At 47.9% G+C, this 20360-nt stretch overlaps 1 long non-coding RNA gene across 1 annotated transcript; it reads left to right on the forward strand.

Moving 5' to 3' along the window:
• The first annotated feature begins 16750 nt into the window (after positions 1–16750).
• On the forward strand, positions 16751–18594 carry LOC100846288. The gene is made up of 6 exons (XR_002963830.1): positions 16751–16855; positions 17065–17203; positions 17294–17546; positions 17692–17867; positions 18064–18108; positions 18496–18594. It is a non-coding gene; the product is annotated as an uncharacterized LOC100846288 (long non-coding RNA).
• The last annotated feature ends 1766 nt before the right edge of the window (positions 18595–20360 follow it).

The following is a 20360-nucleotide window of genomic DNA, read 5'->3' on the forward strand; positions in this document are numbered from 1 at the left end:
CAAGATCGTCAAGCAACTGTAGGATTGCTGCAGCAACATCTCTTGCGAGCTCAACAACGCATGAAAGATTAGGAGGACAAACACCGTTCTGAATGAGAATTTGCCGTGGGTGATCTCGTGTACATGAAGCTGCAGCCGTATGGACAAATTTCTGTTGCCAAACGCTCCAATCACAAGTTGTCCTTCAAATTCTTCGGGCCATATGAAATTCTGGAGCGTGTGGGGAAGGTGGCATACAAGTTGAAACTCCCTGCTAGCAGTCAAATTCATCCTGTCCTACATGTCTCGCAATTGAAGAAATTTGTGCCTCCAGATCAGGTGGTGTCCTCTGACCTTAATTTCAATTTCATTACTGATGAATCGTTCATAGTGCAGCCTGCTGCAATGGTCGACACCAGAACTATTCGCAAAGGGGGATCCTTCATCCGTCAGGTGCAAGTGTCTTGGACTGGTTTACCAGCTGCGCTGCTTACATGGGAATCTGAAGCTTCTTTGCGTCGTCGGTTTCCTGCTGCACCTGCTTGGGGACAAGCAGACTCTCAAGGGGAGGGGACTGCTACGATACCTGTTCAGAGGAGATGCAGGCAGCAGGGCATCCAGAGGTCCACGGGCCCTCAACACAAGGCCGAAGCTAATGGGCCAGAAACGAGAAGTGTCGGCCCGTGAACATAGAAGAGGCACTGTTAATTAGCTGGTAGCTGCCGATGGGTGAGGCATCGATGAACAAGGACATTGTATTCCCCTTCCTTCTGCTACTCTATCTTCTTCCCCAAACTGCTACTTCTAATAGATGCGAAGACTAAAATCATTTGCCTCTGCGTGACATGAGGAGTGATTTAGGTTGTAGCAAGGCCTCGTTTGGTAGCCGGTAGGCTGAGATTTTACATGAAAACCTGTGTAATTTACCAGGCAAGTTTTTATACTCATCAATCAACTTGTCGATCCGATTTTGAGAAGTGTAAATCCAGATAAAACCCTAAATACACCTCGTTCGAGCTGATTTTTGAGACACAAGGAGGGGGGGGGGGGGGTCGCGTTGTTTCCACTTGAGCCGTTGACGCACCGAGCTCTCACGCAAGGGGAGGAAACGAAGCTCGACCCCGGTGCCCCGTCGTCCAGCCGTCAAACCCGCGCCTGCGACGACTCCGTGGCGGCCGATGAATCCTTGGGCGACGCCAAGAGTCTGCAGCAAGTCGTGGCGACTCCAACGAGTCCAACTGCTGCCGCCGGTCCTGCCGCCGCCTCTCCTGACCTCCCCGCTCCTCGTCAAGTCGTGAGGCTGGAATTATCACCGGAGGTTTGTCCCCGTCATCTCCTTTCTCACCTATAATTTCTAGGGTTCTTACTCTTCTTCCCAACTTGATTTTTTTCCCAAATCCTACCGAAGCAGCTCGTGCTAGACGAAGTTGTCGATCTGCTCTACGGCGTCGTGGTCGGGGAGGGCGGGCAGTAGTGAGACGAGGGTCTTCTGCTTCCCCTCCCGTCCAGTTTGGTAACCCTCAGGCTCCTGGCTCCCCATACGGATAACGAGGGGAAACACCTAAGAAGGGAACGAGAAGCCACAATGCCCATAGCATTGAACCGGTCTTACCACCTTAATGGGTGGACCATTGATGATATATGGTAATGGAAGGCGGACCAATAGAGTTAACCGATTTTGACAGGAGGAACTTGGCTATTCAATGGCGACTCGCCTACCGAACGTTCAATATAAGGCAAAAAAGGCACATTCACTTATTAGCATGACCTGAACCTCTCCGCCCCAACTTCTCTTTATAGGAAATACCGTTTAAGTCCCCGGTTTACTTTATGTTTGCTAATCTCTTTTTTACTTTAAGTTCTAGCGCTTTTAATCCTCAGTCGCTTTCCATTCAACATGCACAGTTCTTGCAGATGCCACAATAGTCAATTCACTCGATACATGTGACACCTCAAGTGCGACCAAGACAGTCACAATAGCAGTCGCCTCTGCTCTTTGTTAGGACAATATAAAAACAAGTATAATTACTTTCGTGAAAATGTGCTTCAACAAGCCTTGTGCACTTGCAGGACATCAAAAAACACAATGTCAGAGGGGGCTATGCAAAAAAATTTAGCACCAATCTGGATGCGGTGAAGGGAAATGAAGGGTATAGATAGTACGGGGACACCATACTATGCTGGGCAATAGCTTTTTGTTCATAGAGCGTTTAAAAAAAACCCATAGAAATATAAGAGGTTGCCAACATTTATGCCAAACAGTGGTAATATTGGATTTTCCATGGCGATATCATGCAAGATTACATTATTTATTAAACAAATTGATTACTCATTTATTATTATATTGTATGAATGTAGTGAATAAATGTCAAATCTTCTAGATTAGGTCGTAATTAATGATTGCATGAGGCCAAGCATGTTCATAATTTCATATCCCTATAAATAGTGCCGCTATTCTTTCAGAGAAAATAGCTCTAATACCAAGGAAAATCCAACCATCAATAGTAGTTTACATCATCCTAGCAAATGATTCATCTGTTTTGGATAACTTTCCATTAGGAATCCTCAATCTAGGAGCCATGGATCCAAATGGTTTCTACCACAATTATGCCATGTTTAGTGAAAGTGAGTCCAATATTTCCCCCTTGCATGAAGCACTGAGAGGCACAATGGCCATGCCAATGTTGGATGAGTTTGTATCCCCTACTTTCCAGCCGCCACCGTATTCTAATTCGATGAGAAACACTCCACCTACCACCAATGTATTAGGAGTACCTATGCCACCCAAAAATCAGCCCAACCTACAACACCAAACAAATGTTCCATCAGCACAAACTCCGGTGTTACCCCATAAAAATACTTGTCATGTATCTCTTGCATCAGAACCAACTATCATGGAAAGCTCTCAAAGGAATCAAGAAATATTCTCACAGCAAGAATTTCTTACAACCCCAATCCAGAACTACATCAACCCATCTCAGCAAATGCAGATTTTTTCCATGGAGTCTCCATCAATCACATCCCTACTCTAAGGAGATCCCATTGCTACTGTCCATGCCCACCTTAATACAATTGGAGGGTTGGATGATGGACCGATATTTGAGAACCCAACAAGGCTATTCACCGGGGTAACCTCACCATTGGGCTATGTTTCTTCTCCTCTAAACCATTATCCATTTGGTTCAAATACTATATATACACAACACATACAACATGGGGCGCTTTACAATGAAGATCTTTATGGTGTTCGTACCCGTCCATTCGCTACATTCCCAAGTCAATAAAGAGAAGATGCGACCCTAATAGATGGCCAAAATGTAAGTTTTGCTGGTGATGTCATGCAAGAACCCATGAGGTCAGGCCACATATGCAGGTTTTGTAATGCTACATTCAACTCGCCTCAGGCCTATGGTGGTCATATGAGTCACCATAGCAATCAAAATAAGAAAAACCTTCAGGACTGATCTTCCCACGTAGCTAGTCATCTCATGATAACTAGCTACATTGAAGGGATGGAGTTTGTAGTGCAAGGGCAAAAGTTTCTAGTATTGTTTTTTAAACAAAACTGAATGTATCCAATAGCATATGAGTGGACAATCTATTGTACGTATTGTTTCTTTATGGTTCTCATGTTGATATTTCCTTCTGTTAGTGGCAAAGTTATAATAATCATTAAGCGTACTCAATTACTCTCTGGTTTAATGTTGGAGGAACTATCCTTTTCCTTCTTGGGCATACTTACTGTTCCAAGTTTTTTGTTTGATGAGATTTTTTTACAAATCAATACAGCATGTGTAATCATTAATCGACAAACACACACAACACACCAGTCATCAGTGCAAAGCCTAATCTCTGTGATCTGTGCATGCAATTGATCGGAACAGTAACATATTCTATGCCTGGATGCAGCCATGAATATATATGTGTGTGTTGGGCTATAACTAATTATACACCATCTAATTAGCTGGCATGGGATGGCTGGATTAGTTAATCCGTTTATGCTGGCTGGATGAATATGTCAAAGATGTTGTGGCTGGCTGCAGTAAAAATCATTAAATGCAAGAGAGCATGTATAGCTCTCGTCTTACTGCCTGGCAGAGCTGTCGTCAACACACCTATTTTCGCTGCCATCATCCCATGGCTTGTCGATGGAGACTACAATATCGGTGCTCGGCCCGGCCATGACTTGTGTCTTCGTCTCGTCGGTGCCCTTCTGCGCGCAGCCGGTACTCCTTCCATCCCATATTACGTCAGTCAAAGTTGTCTAAACATAGATATGTATTTATATACTAAAATACGTCTAAATACATGTGATATTTTGTCAAGTTATATGGGACGGATGGAGTATATCGTATCGGCACGCTCCCCGACGTAGGCAGTAGGCAGTCGCATCTTTTTGACCTTGCATCGTCTCGCTGCGCTCTTGGCAGAGACAGACACGACGTTGACACCGTTGAAAATATGGGCAATTTATCATGAGATTAGGTAATAAAAATAGTAGATAAATCATGATCGCAAGAACATAAATTAAACTAGCTATACAAACTACTGCAAACGATGAACAGAACATCGAAGATGAATTGAGCAAATCTAGACCATTTGTTGTAGAACTAGAAACTTTAGCATCATGATCTCAAAATGAAGAGACACAAAAACTGTTAGCTTTAATCTTGATTCTGTATCTGCATGTTTATTTGCGTTTGCATGTAGAAGTCGGTGAAGTTGCAACATGCAGGAGATATGCCTGTCGTTTAATGCGACAAGGAGACAAGATGTCGATGTGGCCGTTGGATAGGGCCTGTCCTGAGATTTTTGGGGGCTGTGGTAAAACGAGAATCCGGTCGGCCATAGATATAAACGTCGAGACAATGATAAATATATTGAATCAAAAAACAATACTCATATCAAATAATTTATATTATTGTTAACTTAAAACTTCTTCTAACATTTGCTGTATCAATGTCATCGATATCAATGTCATCTGGCGATTTCTTCTCAACCTAAACAATTGTCAAACTACTTTAGCTCTTTCCGAAGATTACAAACCACAATTTTATGAAACAATTAGTAATTAGAATATATTCGAAGCTACAAATTTGCTAAATCAATTCAATAAAATCTTACCATCAATTGATTATCACTTCAAGTAGTACTGGATTCTTGTCGCCCACGTGGAGCACTGGAGTGGTGGGGGGCGACGATGGCTGATTGAGCGAGTTAACGATGCCTACCACCGACAGGCGTCTCAAGCAGTCAGGTGGGCCTGTTTGGGTTGTCCTCTTTTTTTTGGCCTAAGGGCCCCGGTTTCATCATGTAGGAGTGAGTTACCATATTCGACGAGAGAATCTATGAGTCAGGGTCTAGGGCATGCATGTGTGAGTCAGTTGTTATCAACATACCATTAGGTAGAGAGCTGGTTTTGTGTAGAAGAAAACTCCTCTTTGACTCGAAGGAATTTAATAGGAAATTTTGAGGATTCTATTTCTAAGAAATTTTCCCTTTAGCCATCGACTTCTCCACAATTCTTGTACTCTAGCTCCCTTCTCATAGTCCTTCGCCACCATGTGTACTCCATCGTCGCCGCCGTTCACCGACGCCGTGGCTTTTGGGTTGTAGTAGGCGTCCTTGAACTTGGGGAGAGCATTCCGTGGCTCCGTCCACTTGTTGCACATCCCAATTCTTGCAAAGACGTGGATGAACTTGAAGACGACATCGTCGTTGTCCTCTCGGTAGGCGGTGAACATGGTGACCATCTACAAGACGACGGAAAATCTAGTATGCCACAGCGACACAAAATGTAAAAGGACGCCGACTTACTTGTTCGGCGATGTTGCTACCACTCTAGGGGTGCCGGCGGACCTCTTCTTGAATGCCATGCCATTTGTTGCACGCTTGTTGGATCATGCCCCAACAATCCGACATGCCGGACTCATTGCGATCATGGACCAACATCTTGAACTCCGGATCCACAAGACGGCGCTCATCATACGCCGCCTTCACCCGCTTGCAATACGTATCAGCATTTTTTATACACACCGATGAAGGGATCCATGCTCACCACCTTACAAGCTCCGGCATGGCACTCGTCCTCTTTGGAACTCCACTTGGGTCCTCGGCCTCCTCCATCGGCCTTCTTCTTCGCCTCGGCCGCCGCCTTCTTCTTCCCCTTCGGGTCGGCCACGGTGGGATCGTGGTCTCCTCTCCCCATCCCTCGCCGACCTTCTTCTGTGCCTCAACCGCCGCCTTCTTCTTCCCCTTCGGGTCAGCCACCGTGGGCTTGTGGTCTCCTCTCCCCATCCCTTGCCGGCCTCCTCGCCGGCATAGGCCTCGAATTCTTCTTCATTCTAGGTGTAGACGATGTGCTGGGAGCCGTCGTTCATCATGCAGCCACGATGGACTTGCATTGTGACATTTCGCTGAATGGGTTTGGGGCGGCATGGCTGGTGCTGTCGGGGAACTACTGGAAGCCGACTGTTGATGGAGCCTCGCCGTAGGCCCCACCGTAGGAGAGCGGACCATGACGCATAGCCACAGGTGACCTGACGAAGGTGTTGGGGTTGAAGCCACGAAGAGGATCCGTGGCGAAGGTGTTGGGGTTGAAGCTGCCGAGACGATCGGTGTCAGGGTAGTCCGACGAGAACCTCGAGAGGGTCGGTATCGCATTCCCATGATTATCATGGAGCATTGCGGGAGAAGCCAGCGACATGTTAGACGGTGACCCTTGGCTCCTGCTGTAGTACTGGCCGGCGGAAGGAGGAGGCGCCGCCATGTTCGCGGCCCTCTGCGCCACAGTCGAGGCCCTTTCCGCCTCCAGTTGCTGGGCCATGGCAGCAGCCCTCTCCTTCGCTTTCCTCTCCCAATTTCCCGGTGTTGGCAATCATCTCTGGCGGTGCTCCACCCTCGATTTCTTCAACGCCGGTGCGACCGCCGTGATGTGAGGCGGGGTATTCTTCTTCGGTAGTGGCAGCGGCGTCTGTGGAGAAAGGGAGGAAATGGCGGGAGTAGACGGTGAGGCGGGGGGACAGGAGGGAAAAGGGAGAGGCCGGCGAAAATTTGGAGGGACTTTTGGTTTGTGTCACGGACAAGAGTGGCCTGCCTTGCTTTTCGGCTTCATCCAGCGCCCTCGATAGCCCCCCGGGAGTTGGGTACGGACCGGGGACGCTGGATAAATTGATGGGCCGCGCTTGCTTTTTTTTGGATTTAGGAAGGTGGTTGGGTGGGTTTTTCGACGCCGGCGTCCCCATATGACGTTTGGGGGGACTTTAGGAGGGGGCGAGCTGCTGGCGTTGGTAGTGTTTTTTTTCTCTTTAGCTGAAGTAAGAAGCGCGGAAGTAATATAAATCTATTGCATTGTCACTTTATTCAACGAGTCGTCAAGCAGGTGCATGCCCATCAGCCCATCGACGTGTCGTTTCACCTGGTCTGCAGTAAGCAACGTGTCTGTTAGAGGCGTGCGTGCGATGTCGCACTGATCGATGTCCTTGGTTTGCGCTTGTATACATACGGATGTATGGATACTAAACTGACAGTAGGAAAAACCTCATGCATCGCCTTCTTATCACATGCGAATATTACTAAAATGACAGTAGGAAAAACCAATGGATTTGGCTTTGTCCTTGAGCCTTGCCGAAATGGAAGCCGACTTTAAGTTGCTTGCCCGGCGCCCGAAGCCATGGTGCCGCCGTCACTTCGTCCTCGACCAAATCGAGCAACTCGATCGTCGGAGCCGGCCATCCCATGCCACGCTGGGCCTTCCTCTACCATTCGCTGACCTCTGGAACTCGATCGATCGTCGGAGCCGGCCATCCCATGCCTCGCGTCGCAGCCGGACGCCGCCTATATGAAGGAGGTGAGCGGCGGCAGGGGAGTAGGGAGCGGCAGAAGAGACGTGTGGGATCAGGGGCCGACGGGGGAGACACACGGTCGCAGGCGCGCGGGAAAGCTGCGCTGCGAGGCGGGAGCAGCAGCGCATGGCGACCCGCGGGGATACGGGGACAACGCATGGTGCCCCGTGGCTTGCTGGAGGGGTATGGCGGGCTGGCGGCTTGCTCGGTGGCGTGGCGGATGTGCGCAGAAGAAAAGTGTCGGAACTTGGGGGCAGCACGCGAACAGACAGCCCACAACCTTTGCGGAGCCAACAGACGACATGCCAGCAGTCAGGCAGACAATGCGCTGAAGAAACCAAAACCCCGATGCCACGTACACCACAGGTCCACAGCACCGCAGGCAACATGCCTATAAATAGCGGTCAGAAGAAGGAGCCGGAACCTAAGAAACCCAACAGCCAACAACCAGCGCGCACACACCCCAGAAGACACCCAACCTGTTGGTCGCCAATGCGCGCACACACACACTCCAGAACACTCAACGGACAGCGCACAGGACGCGCGTCAACGTGCATGCAACCCCTTTGAGCAGCGGCACTGAAAGTGGCCCATCCACCGGCCTAACAAACCGACGCGCGATAAGCACCGCACCCGTCGACAGTGGTGTAGCCAGGATTTTTGTTTAGGTGGGATGACTAATTTTTTTTAATTACTCTTTTTGTCGAATGAATAGATACATTTATTTTTGGACAAAGGAAAGGAAGTACTCTACAAACATCTTATGCACAGTCTGAACCACTCGTTGATCTGAATAATTATTAATCAATGTAAAGCAACAGCTAATGATGTCAATTCTCCCAAAGTCGCACCTTACGATTAGGCTTGAAGCTTCAAAGTGAGCAAAATTGGAAGCGTCCTGCTCTGCCCAACGATGGCGTGGTCTCCTTTGAACTCTCGTTGCTAGTGCTGCTCCTCACCTCCTGCTATGTTCTATCGGCACGGCGGCGGCGCCTGAAGCTTGCTGCTCCTGGAACGTGGAGGCGCCTGTCAGTGGCGTGGCGCCTGGAAGAATCTTTGATGCAGTGAGCTACCTAGGTTTGGCCTGGCCGTACTGGGGAATTGCCGAATTGGCCGGTCAGTGGTGTGGCGCCAAATCCGTGGCCAAAAGAATCTGTTTTGGTCCGTTTGGGCTGTGAGCCAGATAGAACTGGACCATTTGTGCCGCGTCCGTCCGTTTGGGTCTGTCTAGTACGCAAAGAAACAAAGGGAGAAAAAGCACAGTGATGTTTGTTCCGACCCAAACATGAAGCAAATTTGGATAGAAAATAGGTCGCGACGCACAGAATAGCGGATGGTGGCCGAAATAGGTCGTTGCGTTGCAGCGTGCGTTTGTCCACCCAAACAAACCAGTCCGCGGTAAATGGGTCTCCCTACTAGCTCCATATGGAGTACTCCTTGGTGCTCCACCTCATCATACAGCCCAACTTCTTTAGATACCCAGCTCGAGTAGAGACATATGATTCCCAGGAACCAAATAATGGGACTCCCAATTGATAACCAACCTTTTTGGTGCTCATGCTAGCAATATTAATTTTTCTGGAAACATACTCCTTCACACATGGGAGAAGAAAGGAGGCAGCGAGTTTGGGTACAGAGAGGGAGGTCAAGTGGGGCTGGCACAATATTGGGCGACGGAGGCCAGCAGCGGCGAAGATTTTCGCGTGGGAGCCGGTGGCGCAGCGTGGAAGAAGAGAGGATGCTGCGAGTTATGTGGGTTTTTTGGTGGAAGGATATTTTAAAGCTTGCTGACACTTTCCTTGCCATTGCTTCGGTGACTGTTGGCTCCGGACGTTGGGTGCTCTTCTGGTCCGATAAATGGAATGGTCGTGTGCTCAAGGAGGATTGATCTCGTTTGTCATCGACCGTTTCTTATCGGTGGAGGATGTGGTGATGACTTCGGCTGTTCGTGCTCTTTTTAATTGCCGCTATCTCAACAGGCTTTTGTTGAGCTTGGTCACCTCGAAGACTTACTACAGTCGATGCAGCTCTCTTCAGAATCGGCCTGCAGCTCCTCCGAGCTCGCGCCTGTACTTTCCGTGGTGATGCCTTCTGCAGCCGTCTCTGCGCCGATCTGACCGCCCGAGCACGACGATCTGACTGCTCCACTGAAAATCCTCAGCCCCAATCGATAGCACCTTGTCAGAACAGACGCACGCCGCTGCTCTTAAAATTGCTATCGAATTTTTCCTGCGGTTGTGCTAGACAAACCCGAGCTCTACTTTTATAGGCTCATCACGCATCGCTCTGCACCTGCCTTGTTTTTTCAGCCCGAGGACTTGGGCTTTCCTGTAAATTGGTTGGTGCTCTGGGCCGTCCATTGATGTGGTGGTGCAAAGGACGGCGCGATCTTTTGGGCATCCTTTCCTGACTGAGGTTGCTGATTTTGCTTGTTGGCACGTCTGGAAGCAACGCAATGAGATAATTTTTGTCGGCACTTCTCCGTCTTTCCGTTCTTGGCGTGCCACCTTTGTTCATGATCTCTTCCTTTTGAGGCATAGATTTAAACCAGGGCTAGCTCCTCGGTTTGTGACTTGGTTGGATTCCTCAATCAAAAAGGATGCCCAAAAGATCACACCGAGTTTTCTTTTTTCTTTTCTTGTACAATGTTTTGAAAAAAAAGAAGATATCACCTCGATCTATACTTCACATTTGTTAAATGAAAGTATCAGTGTGAATTAATTTGTGGATTTTATCCAACGAATTGTGATTACGTCCGCACCGCTAGACCATGAAATTTGAAGACACACATTTACCTACCAGTACTTATAAAGATATCAACATTTTGTTTCTAAGACTACCTCACAAAACGTACACAAACTATTCTTTTCTCACAATTACCAAACAATTAGATCCACTGAATCAGTTTCAACAACTAACATTTACCGTGCTTAATTTTTTGACGAAATATCAGGTGAAAACAGCCATCAGTTGAAAACCTGAAAACTCCGGTCGAGAACCGTTGGATCGGAATTTCACGGCCCAGTTGAAAACCTGAACTGCGAGTTACACCAACAACTTAAACGCGATTTTACACAAACCCCCCCGTATTTCCTTAGATGCCAGGTAACTAACGATTGGGCAACTGGGTGAAAGAAGAATCCCCAAATCCCCAATGCCCCCGTCTGATTCCATCCCAACCGACGAGGGTACCGACGGCGACCAACTGGGTCGCCGGCGCACCGCTCCCTCAGCGCACAACGCCAACCAACTGGGGCACCACGAAGCGACTGCACGGCTAGCCGCAGCGACACGGCGCTAACCACCCGCTGGCGGCAGCAGCAGACGCTACCTACGGTGGCGCTGGCCCCAGGCGACCGGCCGGCCACGGCGATGTCCCCCCCGCGCGTTGCTGACCCCAAGAGACGACGAAGCTCTGCTGGTTTCCTGGCTTAAGCTGTGTTTTCTGAACTTGTATTGGCTGAAGCTGTCTTTTCTGAAGATAGATATGTTGTTTCAGGAAAGTTTGGCTGAAGCTGTGTTTTCTGGATCAATTCTTAGTAGCTGAATCAATGGTTATATGATCTGCTGGATGTACAGATTTGTAATTGCGCATTGATTCGGCTAAACCAATGTACATGTACAGGAATCAATGTGATTGTACACAGAATACTTGAATGAATGATACATGAAATATTTGTTGATTTCCTATCGTTGTACATATTGAAATTGCCCATTCCAAGACCTATGGTCACAAGAAGAGTGCCCTGGAACATGAGTGCTGCACCAAAATCATCAAAGGCTGCTAAACTAGCTTACTGTATAAGAACTTTGAGAAAACACAAATAGGTTCTTTTAGCTCTGTCCTTTTTTTCAGAAGGTTCAGTGCATGGTTAAGAGTATACATGATAAACCAAAACCACTAACTTTATAATTACCAACTAACATAAATGGGCAGGTCAAATAAATCTATGCTCGTTTTCTCAAAGAAAAATTCCATGCCCATATCCAGCATAAAACAAGTTCCTTAACTGAAACTGTTTCCCCTTCAACAGTTTCATGCAACACATCAAAACATGAGAAAAGCTAGTTGAATTCTTCCACGGTTTCAGAAAACAAACAGCTAGACAACAAAGTGTAGCTTATGCAACACATGAGCTCTTGGAAAGGTTGACACTTCAGACATGAGCTCTTGGATAGCTTGTAGCTCCAGTGCTCCAGCACGTGGATGGCGGAGGGACAGTGCCGCTCCTGTACGGGGCCGGCAGAGGGCGGTGAATGGCGACAGACGTCTGGAGAGAGCTTCTGAAGGTGGACGATGAAGGGACGCTAGTCACACGTACGAGGCCGGCGACGCGGGATCACGGCCGCCCGGTGTCCAGCCAAGGCCCACCAATGCGCCCCAACATGGCCTGACACAACGTTGTGTGGAGAAGCAGGGAAGATGTGCGGCGGCGGCCCAGCGCCAGCGATTGGAGGTTGATGAAGCCGCATCTCCCGATCGGTCAGGAAGACGAATCGCTTCCAGTTGCCCCATTGTTACCAAGCATCTAAGGAAATACAGGGGGTTTTGTGTAAAATCTCGTTTAATTTGTTGGAGTAAGCCCACTTTCGATCTGGGCCGTGAAATTTCAATCCAACGGCTCCCGGACAGAGTTTTCAGGCTGTTTTCACCTGATATTTCCCCTATTTTTGTAGCTGTGCGCGTTTAGCGGTTAATTTTCGTCGGACGCGCTCTGCCTCCGTAATCCCGATCAAACTCTTCCCCACGTACACAACTCTCCGCCGCCTTCGTCTCTGGCGCCCGCCGGCCGCCGGCAACGCCTCGCGGGCCTCGCACCGTCTCCGCGTTTCTCCCGCACTACGGCCACTGCCCACTACGCTGGCTGCCTCGCGGGCCTCGATCGCACCGCCGAAGCCCTGAGGCTCCCGCGCCTCATGCACCGCCGCCGCGCAGGTATAAAAATCATGTTTCTCTCGCCTCACCGTGTTTATAGCATTTAGACCAGATGTTTATTTGGACCCGGGAAGGAGGAAGGCCATCACAGATCCCCACCGCCCGCGCACCTCAGGACCCACATATACAGTGATCGCCCTAGGCCTCGTAGGCTCCTTTTCACATCGGTAGCCCAGGAGACGTGGGGATACAAAGGGCGATTACTGTCTCCCCAGCGGGACACATCCGCCGGCTTCGCCCACCGGAGCACTGCGACGTCCACCACCACGGGAGGAGGCGCGGGATAGGGATCCTGTAGAGTATTCATCCGCGACTCAGGTACGATTCCAGCCCCGTGGATCCCTCGATGGAAAATCGGTCGGATTTGACTACCTCGGATGATCCAGCCAAGACAGAGAGGTGGTTCGATTTCGTTCTCCCGGTTGCGCCGCCCGACGCCAGTGCGTAAATCCAGATCTTCCACCGCCGGCGGTGGAAACTACAACACTGTAGGCCGCGACCATATGCACAGATGGGCGAGAGAGAGGGACCATGCGCGGATGCGCCGCGTGCGCCACCTGTCCTCTCTACCGTCCTAGATGAACAGAACGCGCTAGGTTTGTTTCAGGATGGGTTACTGTTCGCTCCAGATTTATTATCCAATATGCAGAGATAACGAACGCGCATCCCGAAAAGCAGCGTACGTGAACGACCGCCGCCCATCGACCAGCCGCCGGTGCAGTCCACGCCCGTGCGCAACGTGCTCGTACGTCCTATCCAGCCCCGTCCTTCCGCGTGTTGCTGGGGATCTCCGCAATCTTTGCGCTGCCAAATAGAGGATGCCTGTATACCTACCATCGCGTAAAATCTTCAGCTCTCTCCTCTGAATTGCTCAATTTGCTATTTTGCATCCAGCGGCACCCAACAGTCTCCAATTTTCATAACCTTCACTCCCTAGCCTAGCTCCGAATTAACAAAACTTCACTCCAGGCTACCGCCCCCATCATCGACACTTTCTTGGTCTAATGAGATTAGTTGATTGAAGCTGAAATGATTTTCTTGTTCGTAGATCAGAGGGCATTGGAATCACGCGGTTCCCTAGCTAAAAGAGCAAGCAACAAAATTTTATATACGTGGATCTGATCTTTGGGATGTTTTGGTAAATTCCTCTCCATATTTTTTTTGACGGAACCTCGTCAAGAGGTCAGGGTGTTCCTGCATTTCATTAAGAAGAATAGAATGGCTCCGTTTATAAGGAAAACCGAGCCGAAAACCGTACAATGCACAGCTTATTTAAGAAAAGCCCTACAAAACCCCTGACTAGGAGCATTACAAAGCAAAACCGACAAACAAGTTACAACCGCAAAAGTGAACCGCCACCCGCTCCAACGACACCGGACAGGGAACGACTCCTAACGCCAGAAGAAGGTAGGCAGAGCCGGGCTTCTCCGGCGACCGGAGCAAAGGAGAGGTCACCTCGACAGGAACAACTCACGTATCGGCGAGCCTGCGCCACTCGAAGCCACACTCTCTGGCCAAAGCCCATCCAAACTCATCGCATCACATTCACCGCCGTTAGACGAGGGCTCCAAAGACAACGCCTCCAAGGAGGAAACGACGTCCTAATTAAGCCGTCGCCATTGCTCGGTCCAGTGAACTGGATCTAAGCTTTCGCTCGGAGATACCTCGAATGCTAAGGGTGAGTTACCGTGGGGATGCGTGACGGCGCCTTCAAGAAGGAAACGACGGCGGAGGACGCCGTCGTCGCTGGCACCGACGATGTCGGTGCAAGGATTTCTCCTGCAGCCGCCACCAACCCAACATGGACGAGAGAAAAAACACAATGAGCCCAAGCAGACGCTGGCCCACACTGCGCCACGGCAGCCCGCACCTCTGCCGCCCCCAACGGCAGCCCGCACCTCCGCTGCCCCCGATGGCAGCCCGCGCGGCCATGCCGCCAAGGAAGCCCGTGCCTCGCCATGCCCTCGGCGCCCAGCAGGACCCAACCCGGCCGCCCCTAGCAGATCAGGGCACGAAGCCCCAGATCCACGCGGAGCCAGCCGCCGGCCAGCCCGGGATCCTCGCCCCGACGAGCCCAGGAGGAAACTTGCCGCGGATGACCGGGGAAGGAGCCCGCCGTGGACGGAACCGCGCCTGACGAAGAAAGGAGGCCCCGCCGCCGCCGTCCGCCGTTGGGGACTTTGCCCGCCGGCCTCCTCCGGCGGCGGCGAGGATAAGGAAGGTGGGGAGGGGGCCCGGTGGCGGCGTGGGGTGGGAGTCGCCTCCCGTGTCGCCCCAGGGAGCGACGCGGGGGCTAGGGCTCAGTGGATTCCTCTCCATATTTAAATAGTTTAGTGACGTTAGTTTATCAATTGGTATTCGTAGATCAGAGGGCATTAGGATGTTTTACTAAATACCGCGCTTGGGATAATTGGTGCTTCTTACTCTTATCCTTCCGTGGCTAAAATTGTTTTCTGGTCACAACGTTCAATGATAGGTTCAGTGTGTTTCAGAGCTCTAAGCTTTAATTAGTAATTACTGCTTCCTCTCTCCTTTAAACACAAGTTCAGACTCTTTTCCTCTAAGGGAAGTTCATTGTTGTTGCAGCCTCAGAATATTAATCAACCAGAGTGAGAAACCTTTATATTTCTTTTGAGGAGAAGAAACATTTATATATATTTTTAGAGTAGAAACCTTTATATTCATTATCATACTCAGTCAGATATTAGCATCAGCATGAAGCTAAGAGCAAGTGAGACATGACCTTGAGCCGAGCGTGGAGCCAGTAGAGGTACCTCCGAGTGTAGATTGGAGGTAGGGATGCTACACTAGCACGTCGGAAACTGGATGGAAGAGTGCACACTGGTGTAGGGCTCCTTGCACACAGGCATCATTTTATATAATGCAAAGCGCGTTGATCGTATGTTTCATGTGTGTACGCTTACATCGGTACACTATGACATATATTTAAGTGGTTCAATGAGAAAACATTAAAGGATGTCGCAAATTTTTCAAAAATATGAATGTATCTAGACATGTCATCCAAATTTAGACAAATTTCAGACATTCTTTTCCGGACGGAGGGAGTAATAAAAACAACTTACCTAAAGGGAAATTAGATTTGACAGACATCCAATATATTTTCAGATGTGCGTGCACATGCGCAGTTACTAGTATGCCGTAGTTGAGCTAAGAAATTATTTTATCTGATTCAGCCAACTTCTTTGTGGACCATCAACCTTGATATAAGATCTGTATTGGGGTCTCTTTGGTTGGTCTGTGGTAGTTCTACAACGTTGCTTACTGTTTCTAACTCCAAATGTTGCTGTTTAGTCCCCACCCTACCCAAAATTCTGCTTCAGTCTTGGAGAAGATGAGGAGAACTAAGAGGGGTGATGGTCTCACAGGGAAATCGCATAAGAGCACAACACCTCCCAATGGTAAAGGAGAGGCGACCAATTTAGTGGCCTCATGTATGGTACCCCTTCCCCTTTCGTTAGCATCCCTTTGATTGGTGGGTCTGTGATAGTTTTACAACGTTGCTTTACTGTTTGAGACACCACATTTTGACCCTTTGTCCCCCCCACCCAAAAACTGCTTCAGTCATAGAAAAGATACGTAAAACTAAGAGGAGTGATGATGATTTCACAAGAAGATCGCATAAGAGTATAAGAGGTCGCAATGGTAGTGGAAAGAGAACTGAGTCAACGGCCTTATTAGGTATGCGTGTTCTCCCTCTTTCCTTGTGTTTTCTCACAGCCTTATTTGAGCAATCATGGTTTATGTCGTTTGATTTTTCTTTAACTAGGTGACTTGCACGAGGAAAACTGGACTAGGCTCAGTGATGATGATTTCGCAAGAAGATTGCGTAAGAGTATAAGAGGTCGCAGTAGTGGAAAGATAACTGAGTCAGTGGCCTTAGGTATGCGTGTTCTACTTCTTCCTCTTTCCTTGTGTTTCTCACAGCTTTACTTGAACAATCATGGTTTATGTTGTTTGATTTTTCTTTAACTAGGTGACTTGCATGGGGACTCTAACCGATATGACTGGACTAAGCTTAGTGATGAACTCAAGTCAAATTTGTCTAGAAGTGTTGCCTCCCTTGCTTTGTGCAATGGTGATTATATATGCTGCTATACTATTTTAGTTTTTCTTTATTAACAAATACTCCCTTCGTTCCTAAATACTTGTCGTGGTTTTAGTGCGTGGTTTTAGTGCAAATTTGCACTAAAACCACGACAAGTATTTAGGAACAGAGGGAGTAGTACATATCGGAAAAACACCAGTCAACAATTATTTGCATAATTACGTTATGATCTTCTGTAGGAGACACGGTGTTATTTAATTTGCATGCTCAGGCATAGCTATAGACTGCCAGGAGAATCTGACAAGGTTTTTGACCTCAGCAACTTTGGCCAGAGCTTTCATCAGTGGTGATAAAAGAAAATTCCATGATAACTTAAAGGTTGGTGCGGGTAATCGTCCTGTACTATTTTTTCTACTTGTTATATTTAAGTGTGATCATTGTGTGTTCTTTTCTTGCCTTACATTGTAGATTAAAGTGCGCCATGAAGGCAATGAAGTGTACGAGGGTGTTTTGTCTGAATATGATTTAGATCACAATTTTGCTATTGTCATCGTCAAACACCTCCCTCGATGTTCATGTTGGACTTTTCAAACATAGGGTGGAAAATATGCCCCGTGGTATGGTGCTAGCTTTAGGGCGTGGCATCTCTGGCACATTAGTACCCACAAATGTGATACTCGCTAGTGAAGATAATGAAGCTCCTCTTTGGCAAATGTCAGAGGTAACTTAAAGTTATGATACTAACATTTCATTATGTTTCTATTTTGACATTCACTAAACTGCAAGTCAAAGAAAAGAAAATCCTTTCCCCATGTAACCCTTGCTATTTTCACCTCATTTGGTGTGCTAACCTTTATTCATGTTAGGTTCTGGAAGGTGGACCACTTTTTACTTTTGATGGGAACTTTGTTGGCATGAACCTTTTTTTGGTTATTGTAAAAGCCTATTTCATATCATGGGGCTCAATTCTCGATTGGCTGAATTGTACATCCCTGCAAAAGAAGACATATCTTCCTCGTTCAAAAAGTTTAAAGGTAGCCAGGTATGTCTTCTCATGTATTATTACCAATGTTTGCTCTTCATTGATTCCATTATTCTATCATTTCCCACTCCTTCCCTTGCATGAGCTAGGCAAGCTGTTTTGCATTCCAAACAACATATGTTGCCATAATCTAGATCGTTAGCTGTTTAAGCACTGCTCTGATCGATTCTTAGTCATTGTTGATGTTCTTCTGCAGGTTTGGATCCAGACCCACGTGACAAATTGAATGGCCATTCAGAAGGTGAGCACATAGAAACTCTTTTTCTGTCCTCAGAAAACACACACACACACACACAGAAGCTCTTTTGAGATCACTAGACGTTGTGGTACCATGCAAATTGTTGTAACAAATTGTACACTAGTACAAGTTTAGCTTTTACATTTGTACTTAATAACTATCAACTGATTTGTGTTTATAACTTGTACTTCCATAGAGTTAGTGCTATCAGATATTACAGTGTTCTTTGTGTGTTCATGTAGACCCAACTTCTAATGTGAATTATTGCTCAGGTTGCCATCATAATTTAATAATTTAATTAATCAATTATGCGTAGAATTTATATGAATTTATATTTTTCATGGGTCATTGTAGCATATTAGTGCTAATCGCTTGACCCTGTTGCACCAGTACACAGACCAATACACAGAGATGATATGACCAGTGGATATTGTAGGGATCTAGAGTCCCTGGGTTACCCTATGCCACAAATAGACATGGTCGATGGTGAGTTGGTGCTTCCGAATTTGCTATCTTTTTACAGTTCTGCTATACAACTAAAAGCTATTCAACTTGTAATTCCTTCAGATGGCATGACTTTGGTTAATACTTTTGAAGATACTTTTGGTGATGCATATCCAGAAGGTGTCTGGCATGAATTCAGTAGAAGTGCTTCTTCTGACATAGATCGCTATGTCGTCGCACTAGCTTCATTTAAAAGTGATTTACAGTAGTGTGCAATCATGTTTTTATTTTTGTTTGTCACTTGTTACATAATCAAAATAATGGCATGCAGGAGGGAAAAGGAATTTCGCATGCACGGGTTTTTTTATTGAATGGAATGGATCTACTACTATTCTGACGTCAGCGAGCTGGTTAGAAGTTCTAGTGATGAAAACAAGACTGATGAGGATCTGAGGGTCTGTGTGCTCCTCAATTGTTCTTTGATTATTGCTCTTTTATTTAAGGCACTAGCTTTATTTACCTAAGTCGCACCGGCTCATTTGTAGATTGAAGTGTTGCTTCCTAGTTCCTAACAAACGGCGCATAGAGGGCATGCTAGAGCATTACAGTCTACATTACAATGTTGCCCTAGTAGGTGTCAGGGATTGCCGTGTTGTTCGACCATCAAGTATTCAGCCTTACCGGTTTGGGTGTTCTAAAGTGGCATCTGTAGGGCGTTGTTTCATATCAGGCGCGTTAATGGCCACAAGTGGGCGGCTTGTTTCCTGGTCAGGCACGCTTGACTGCAGGTACACTGTACGACGCTTTTTTTGTTTTTGCGCTTGTTGAAAATCGTTTTTAATTAGAACAAAACAGTGCCGTTGAACAAGCTGCTGGTTGGTTCCTTCGCTCCGTCTTGCCGTCGTCTTGACCTGTGCCTTCCGTCTTCCGTGAGGCCAGTCAGGATTAGTACATATGCTTCGAGTTGCACGAGCTAGCTAGCGCGCGGCGTCAGCGTGCGGTCTTTCGTGTCGCCCGCGGTCTTCTCAGGTGGTTGTATCCACTGTCTCGCAGTGTGAGGGCGCGTGCGTACACGACATGGATGACGGCCCGTGGCTGTGGTGGGAGCTCGCGTCGGGTCGGCTTCAGGTTCGGGACACCTGGTGATGAAATGACTGATGACGCGCATTTGTCTATGGCTGAGCGTCTCCTACGCGCCGTGCCCGGGGAAGGAGGAGTCATAGATCGGGTGGGCACGAGGCGGTCTACGCGCGTTGTTGGAGTGACGTGTGTGTGCGTGTAGGCGTACGTGGTTTACCAGGTTAAAGTATGTCATTTAGATCGCGTCAGTCATGTTGGTGCAGGTAGGACGTCACTTGGCACGCAGGGCCGCGTCGCAGGTGGGTGCCTGTCGTCCACGAGGAGGTAATGATCGCGCAAGTGGGTCAGCCTTCTCGTATAAAAGGCCACCGGTCCGCACCCAAACAGCAGGAATTTCGTGGGTGCACGGTGTAGGCGGTTTCTATAATAATACTTCCTCCGTCTTATAAGACGTGTCTAAATATTACATGTATGTAGACGCTTTCTACGTATAGATGTATCCATACTTGAATAAATTGAGACACTTAATGTGGGACGAAGGAGGAAGTGGCTAGGCTTGTTTGCAAGATGGCGGGTGTTGCTACCAATCACACTTGTGACTCCAACCAATGCACATGCAAGAAAGTGAATACCCATTCGTGCCCGGGATAAGTTTTATATAACGTGATGCTGTATATATGCTCGCTCTAGATACACGTATGCTGATATTTCCTGTCTTGATGTGCGTCATT

This window comes from Brachypodium distachyon, chromosome 2 (genome assembly GCF_000005505.3).
Source record: "Brachypodium distachyon strain Bd21 chromosome 2, Brachypodium_distachyon_v3.0, whole genome shotgun sequence".
In the NCBI taxonomy this organism is placed as follows: Eukaryota; Viridiplantae; Streptophyta; class Magnoliopsida; order Poales; family Poaceae; genus Brachypodium; species Brachypodium distachyon.